Raw genomic sequence first — 8141 nt, 5'->3', positions numbered from 1 at the left:
GTGAAATAAGCCAGACACAGAAGGGCAGATACTGTGTGATTCCACTCCTAGGAGGTCCCTGGAGGGGCCAGGTCCATAGAGACAGAAAGCAGAGGGTGGGTGCGCGGGGCTGGGGGAGGGGGAGGGGAGTGAGTGTGTAGTGGGGGCAGAGCCTCGGTTGGGAAGATGGGAAAGTTCTGCGGATGATGGTGGTGATAGTTGCACAACAATGTGAATGTGCCTAACACCCCTGAACCGGACACTTTAAAACGGTTCAAATGAGAATTTTTCGTTATATGTATTTTACCCCAATTAAAACAAGTGTTTTAAACGACACAATTCTCCCCTCCCAAGCAGGCTCACCCGCAGGCCTCCTCACCCACCCCGACATCGTGTGCGCAGGCCGGACACCTGGGTGGGGAGTGTCATCCGTGACCCCCTCGCCACCACCTCCAATCCTTCAACAAAAAATCCTGTTGACGACCTCCCAAGTACGGCTCACGTCTGTCCACTCCTCTCCATGTCCATCCCTGCCCACCACAGCCCAAACCACCACCTCAGCCTCCCCTGAATAGCCACGCCCCCACGGCCAGTCGGCGCAGACTCACTCTGGCCAGGCCCCATCTGCTGTCCACTGCTGCCTGGGGTTAGGGGGCAGGAAGGTGGTGGATGTGCCGGGGACGGTGCCTTGCCCTACGAGAGCCAGCAGCCCTTGCCCCCTGGAGATGCCCAGCCCAGATGTGGCTGGTGCATCACGAATCCCCCCAGGGCCTCCTGCGGCCCCTGGCGTAATGGCTCGCGGCAGGGATTCACTCAGCAGAGTTCTGCTTCTCTGTGTGAAGCCAAGGTTATTTGATTGCTGTGTGACTCCCCTATCAGACTCTCCAAGGTAAACTCCACACTGAGTTTGTGATGCTCATTGCTGCTCTCAAGGCCTAACACAGTGTGTGGCACACAGTAGGTGCTCGATAACTGTGCAGAATGGATAAATGAGGGGCCCAGCAGCTCGCGGGTGAGGTGCTTACCTCCCTCCATCGGTGCTCTTCCGTTGTATCCTCTGTCCCCCACGGGACCAAGAGATTCGTGAAGACAGTGATCATGGGATCCACCGGTATACTCGCACAGCAAACACAGTACCCAGCACACAAAAAAGTGCTTAATGCATGTTGAGTGAAGGATTCTACCGACTTCCCAAGATAGGATCTCAGAGGGAGCCTTGACTCTCCCTTCTCATTCCCCTGCCCCCCCATCAAATTAGCAGCCAAGCTCTGTGCATTCTGTCTCAGTGGATTCTTCAGAATCCGAGCCATCCTTCCATTTGTTAGACTTAGGTCGGGCTGGAGTATAACACCCCAAATAACAGTAACCCAAACACGTTAGAAGTTTCCAAAGCCCCAAGGAAAGCAGTACCGGTAAAATATCACAGCTGCGTGATTTTCAAAGACCTGTGCTCTTGTTGTTGCTCCCCTCTCCTGAACACAAGGCCTCACGGTCCAAAGTGGCTGCTTGAGCTCCAGCCACAACACATGCATTCCAGCAAGCAGGAAGGAAGGAAGAAAGGGGCATCCCCTCACTTGAGGACATCACTCATATCCTATTGGTCAGAACATAGTTGCACATCCAGCTACAAGGGAGCCTGGAAATGTTGTCTTTTATTCTAGATGGCAATATGCTCAATAAAAGTGAGAGGGCCTGTTACTAGGGAAGAAGAGAAGGATAGATCCAGTGGGATGGCCAGCACTCTCCTCCCTGTTCCTCGTCTCCCTCAGCGTCAGGCCCTTGGGTCCTCCTCCCCACCTCCATAAACACACACCTTCTCCCCTTGCTCAACAGATTCACTTAGATTCCACGGGGCATCCTGCATTCCCTCCATTACCCAGCTCGGCCCCCATCCCCCGGCCTTTTAAGAAACACGAGGCCCTTCCCCACCTCCAGCTGGCCCCTTGCACGAGCTGTTTCCCAGCCAGGAATGTCCTTTCCACTGAGCCAGCCCACACGGCCCCGCTGCTGAGAAGCTCTTTGCAGTCAGCCCCTCCCCTCTCTGTGTTCTCACAACGCGAGTTCATTCCGTGTGCTTTGAGATTTCCTGCACGTCTGCCGCGTGCCGGGCACCGAGGGAGGAAGGCACTGTGCGCACAGCATCAAGGGGTATTTCATCTGCTTGCGAGTCTGTCTCTCAGCTAGGCTGAGCTCTGTGGGCCTGGAGGAAATTCCTTCCCTGCCCAATACCCACCTGCCCGGGGGCTGGGCCCCCAGTGGGCAGAAGTCTGGCCGAGCACCCCTCACCAGGGTGGCGAGGGCCCACGCGGGAGAGGCCCAGGGGCATGGTGTGCGGGGGGCAGTGGCCACAGGGTCAGGAACAGGTTGTTCCCCCCACTCGCCCAGAAGAAGGAACGAGGCGCTGAGGCTGAGCCCGTGGGGAGGCGGCTCTTCCTGCGAGGGAACCAGCAGCAGCCACCTCCCCCCCAGAGCCGGAAACGGCACCGGGGCAGCTGGGGCCCGGGGGCCACGGAGCGCAGGAGTTTGGCCTTCACCCCAGGAGCCGTGGGAACAGGGAAGGGCTGCTGGCAGGAGAATGACGGAGTCGGATTTGCATTTCAGAAGGTGGAAGGATGGCTGGCAGCCGGGAGGGCAGCACAATGGCCCAAGGGCTGGTGAGGAACCCTGTGAATGCCGCCTGTGCCCCCCCCACCCAGGGCCCAGCGGAGCCCAGTGAAGCCAGCCCCCTCCCCGCCACCCACCCAAAGAGGAGAGCACTCAGGCCAGCCCCGGCCCCCGGAGGGGGAGCAGGCTCGGATGGGGAGCATGTTTCCAGCCATCCCTCCTCTGGGGTCCTCAGTGGGGAGGAAGGAAGAGGCGTCCGCATAGCAGAGTGCGCCCCCAGAGCTGGGCCTCAGCCTTGGGCAGACGAGGGGGCGAGCCTGCTGGGACCTCCTGCTGCCCCCAAGCCCCACGCCCACGCTGCAGACCCAGCTGGGACGTCTGCGGAGGAAAGGGTCCCTGGGTCCACAGGCAGAAGAATCCGGGCTGAGGGTCCAAACCATCCTGGCTGGTGACCTGGGGTGAGCCTGTTAGCCATCCGTAAAAAGGGAGTGATGATGGCCGTGTCTCTGGGTGGCCTGGGTGGGCCTATGCCGGCCAGCGTTGCCCTCTAAGACCACGATGGTGTCTGTTCCGGAAACACGCGTGGAGCATCTCTTAGGGCCCAGCTGTGATGGGTCGTCACCATGGCTTTGCTTCTGGAAGCCTCTGCCTTGCTTCTCACCTGACCGCCGCCCACCCTGCACCTCCAGGAGAGACGGGGCAGAGTGGGGCAGCAGGGGCAGATGTGGGTGCCTTTGCACCTGGTTCTGAAGCCCTGGGAGCCAGGGAGAGGCCAGTAGGGCAGATTCCTTCCCAGAGACCCAGGTGGAGGGGAGAAGCTCAGGACCAAGGGCACAGCCCTTCCCATCCGAGCTCCTGGTGGCCTGGACGAGGGGCTTCCTTTTCAGAGTCCAGGCAGGGATCGCATCTCTCTGGGGAGGGGGAGGCCTCCGGGTTCCCCAGGAGACGCAACCCTGGCTCACCCTGACTCCCCGGACCCCACCCTGACCGTGAAACAGGCCTCCCCGCATGCGAAGAACGTCTGTCCAGGCCCGGCTTTGAATCTGGGGACCCAGTGTCCCCCACATGGGAGCCAGTGGCCGGCCTCTAGCAGGCAAGGCAAAGACTTCCCGGCTGTGGGGTGAGTGACTTGAGCTGGTCACTGGGGGACAGGTGACAGTGAAGGAAGGAAGCTGGGCTACAGCTGTGAGCACCCCCTTTCCAGCATGACCCTGGGACCGCCGGGCAGGGAGGTAGGACTGTCCTCCTTTTGCAGACGCGGAGACCGAGGCTTGGAAGGCTGCCCGGTGGAAGGGTCTCCGCTCTTGGAGGGGAAACAATGTCACCAGGCAGCCCAAACCTGGGAGCAGCTGGCGGGGGTGGGGGTGGAGGGGCTCCGGAGAGGGAAGTGTGCGTCTGTCCCTCCCACAGCCCCAGGCGTGGGGTGGGATGGGGGGACTCCAATTCCTCCTGGCTCTGCTGGGCTGCTTCCAAAGTCCCGGAAAGGCATCCCCTCTCCCCAAGCACAGGAGCAGCGCAATGCTCGGTCTACCCTTCCCAGCTAGCCTTGGTCACCGGCACGGACCCCAGCCCACGGAGGGCCAGAGACCCACTGCTCCTGGAGATGGAGTGGAGGTTCGTGAGGCTGCCAGGAGGAGCCCATATGCACCTCAGCCTCCAGGACCCTCCTCTCCCAGCTGCCCACACCCAGCCCCCTTCCCCGAGCCCACCAGGGTGGAAGGGAACTTACTGGCTGACCAGAGAACATCCCCCAGAGCACCACGGCTTGAAGAAACCTTTCCCCATTTGGGGCGTCCACTGAATCGCGACGGTCACAGCCATGGCCCTGTGTCCACACCCCGCTCCGTCCTGCCTTGTTCTGTCCTGACTGCCCTGTGTCCACACCCTGCTCTGTCCTGCCTTGTTCTGTCCTGACTGCCCGTTATCCCGGGGCTTGGCTGTGACTGGCTTCGGCCGACGGCGCATTATTAAAGGGGACACGAGCCTCTGGCTTGCCCTTTCTGGCCTCCCTGAGAGGCCGGCTGAAGAAGCCCGAGGTAGCTGGCTGGAGCCACGTGGTCCGTTGAGTCAGCACGAACCACCAGCCATGAACGAGGCGGGCTGAGACCACCCAGCCCCGGGGGAGCTGCCACGTGGCTGCAGGTGCATGTGTGACTCTGGGTGACAGAATAAGAACCCCCCAGCTGGGCCCAAGCTGCTGACCCCCGGAGCTGCCAACACACACAGTGGTGGTTGCTTGAAACCACCAAGGTTTGAGGCGGTTCATTAAGCAGCAGTAGATAACCAACACATCAGCCTTTTAAAAATACATCACTCAGCGGGTTGCACTGGGGAGAGAGTTAAACCAGAAATAAGAGAAGACAGGGGTGTCCATCTTGTCTCTGCACCCAATTCTCTGAGCCTCTGTTTCCTTCTTTTGAAACAGGGGCTGCGGTCGTCCACCTCGCGCAAGAATTAAGTGAGACTCTGGGCACGAAAGGTGTTTGTGCAAATGTCGGGGTGCACGCACAGGCACCCTCTCCCCTCGAGTAAGACGGCCTCCTGACTCTCTTCGCGAGTCAAGGCTGTGGGCTGGAGCCTGAGCCTCCCCTGCTGTAAGATGGGGAAGCTAGGCTTGGTGAGCACTGAGGCCCCTGAGGGCGACATAGGTCCCCACAGGGCTCACGGTTGGTGGCAAAACCTGAGATGAGCCCAGGTCCCACAGCTTGGCACAACGCTCATCACAGATGCCAGGTTGGGCGGGGTGGGTGGGCAGGGATGGGGGACCCACCCGGGGAGGGTGTCTCTGCGACCCCTTTTCCTCCAGTGCCAGTCTCCCTTCATGTAACTTTGGGGCGCTGCTTGGGATCTGCCTTGGGCTTGGGACGCAGGGACCAGCTTTGTCAGTACGGAGTGTGAAGTAAGAGTCAGGAGGCTCTGAGAGAGACCACGGGTGCGTGCTGGTACCCGGCACAGCATCCTTGGCGGGTCAGAGGCCATCCCTACTGATTTCCTGGCTCCCGGGGTGGGGGGCGCTCTCTGGGTAAGCGAGGCAGCGGGATAGGTGATGCCAGGCAAGCCAGGGGCGTGCACACCATTCTGGCTGGGTCTGTTGGGCTGGCTCCCGCGGCCTGCTCAGGGACCGCACTGGCTGGCATCTCTCCCAGCCTCCAGAGCCACGGGGCAACTCCACCACGGCCAGCTTGAAAGCAGCGCTCCTGCGGCTTTCCCGCGGCCAGGTGTCCGTGGGGACCGGGCGCTAGGCTGGCTGTGCGTCTCAGCGGGAGCTGGCGGAAGCCGGCGCCCGGCTCCCCCTTTTCCCTGCCGGTTCTCAGGAGCTCTATCTCCATGGAAAATGCGAATCTCGCTGGCCAGGGTCCAAATGCAGGGGGTTCCATTGTTCTGCCTTCCGCCCCAGGGTCTGGCACCCATCCCCTGCCTGGCCTTTCTCCCAGCGCCTACAGGTCTTGGGACAAACCATTCAAGAGCCTCAACCCAGCCACCTTCCTGGCCTGGAGAACAGACCCTGGGGAGGTCCTGGCCTGGCTTGCCTCCTCCTTTGTTCCAGATGCTTCTACCAGATGCTTCCAAGCAGCTCAGTCCTCAGTGCTCTCTCCTTGCAGACTTTTTCATCCCTGTCCTTCACTCACAGACTCTACTTCACAGGAGGGAAGGGAGGGAGGGAGGGAGGGAGGGAAGGGAGGGAGAGGAGGGGGGGAAGGGAGGGAGAGGAGGGGGGAAGGGAGGGAGGGGGGAGGGAGGGAGGGAGGGAGGGGGAAGGGAGGGGGGAGGGAGGGAGGAAAGAAGGAAGGTGGTCAGGGAGATACTGAGCGAGGCCCTTGCACATGTAATCATTTGTACCTGTGACAAAATGTGCATAACCGTTTCAACGTGTACAATTCGGTGGCATTAACTTTGTTCACCATGTTGTGCAACCTTCACTACGTATTTCCAAAACTTTTCATCCCCCCGAGAAGAAGCCCCTCACCCATTAAGCGGTCCCCCCCCATTCCCCTCTCCCAGCGCCTGGCAACAGCTCATCCATTTTCTGTCTCTATAGATCTGCCTGTTCTGGGTATTTCGATGGAATCGTACAGTTTGTGGGGTTCCGTGTCTGGCTTCTTTCCCTGAGCGCAGTGTTTTCAAGGTTCATCCGTGTTGTACCAGGTGCCAGTGCTCCATTGCTTTCTATGGCTGAATAATATTCCACCGAGTGACGGTGCTGCGTTCTGTCGATCCGTTCACCAGCTGATGGACATTTGGGTTAGCGCTGCGGTGTCATGTCACTTTACATACGCTCACGTTGCTATGATCTAAGCAGGACTCTACCCATTTTAGCCGTGAAGAGGCTGGGGCTCAGAGGCCCTGTGACTTGGAGTAGGAGGTAGTTAATTTAAAAAGAAAAGAAAGGAAAAGACCTGGGCTTTGGAGCTGAGAAGACCTGGGTGAGAGCAAGAAAAGAACAGTGTCCAAAGATGGTGCACCCCGGGAGCGGGTCATACGGCCTGGCTTTCCACACACAGCCTGGGCCGCGTGACCTCCCCAGGAGGTGGGACTATTTTTAGTCCCATTTCAAATAAAGGAAACCAAGGTCCATCTGCCTGCCGCTTGAATGTGTCCATGGGGGGCAAGCTTCTTCACTTCTGAGCCTCGAAAGCCCCCTCACCACCCACTCTGAGATGTGGGAACCTGGCTGAGGCCGGAGGACATCGTGGGTGTGGGCACTGAGGGCGGCTCAGCTGGGCCTTCCTGCCCGCGCAGGCCTGGCCCTGCCGGGCCTTCTGGGCTCCCCGGCTCCGGGTCCCCGTGGTGGAGGCGATGGCAGGCTGTGGCTCCTTATCGCTGCCTGGGCTGCTTCCTTAGCTGGGGGAAGATGAACCGTTTCTCCATCGGCCGCCTCCCCGAGTCACACTGCAAGGTCATTGAAGGCACGTCCCTTGGCGCGCCGGTCAGTGGCCAGCGCCGCAGACCAAGTCCTCTCCGACGTCTCCGGCCACTGGAGCCCTATTTCAGGTCATGTGGTCTGCGGGCAGCAACCTGAGGCTGAATCCTGGCTCCCTGACTGGGTGGCGATCCTTGTACCCCCTGAGCGAGAGTGGGGCCCGGGCTTCAGCTGCCCCATCCGCAGAGCGGGGCCAAAGTCAGTTTCCAGCTGCAGGGGACCCAGGACAGGCAGGAAGAACCACTGCAGCTCCAGCCCGTGAGTGCCAGGCAAAAGAAGGGTGGCGTAGGATGGCGGCAGGCCTTCCCTGTGCCCTCCCCCTGCCACCTGGCGTTCTCTAACCCTCGACCTCCTGGGTGCCTGGCCGCAGGAACCCCGTTTTGCAGATCAAGGACAGGAGTAGAGATGCAGAGATCGCACCGCTGCAAGCGTCAGACCCCAGGGCCCCTGGATCCTGTTTACCCACAGGAAAGCACAATTCTCCAGGGGCTTTTCAGTTCCACGGGGATTTTCTCACCAACACTGGACCTCAAGCAGCAGTAGGTTTCAGGCTCAGGCTCCACCAGTAGAGGCTTTGGCGGTGCTCTTCCAAAACCGCATGTTGTGGGTCCCTCCTCTTCTCCACCCTGGACCTCCT

This window comes from Leucopleurus acutus (genome assembly GCF_964270905.1).
Source record: "Leucopleurus acutus genome assembly, chromosome: 16".
Lineage (NCBI taxonomy): Eukaryota > Metazoa > Chordata > Mammalia > Artiodactyla > Delphinidae > Leucopleurus > Leucopleurus acutus.
Note: the sequence above shows the minus strand (reverse complement) of the source record.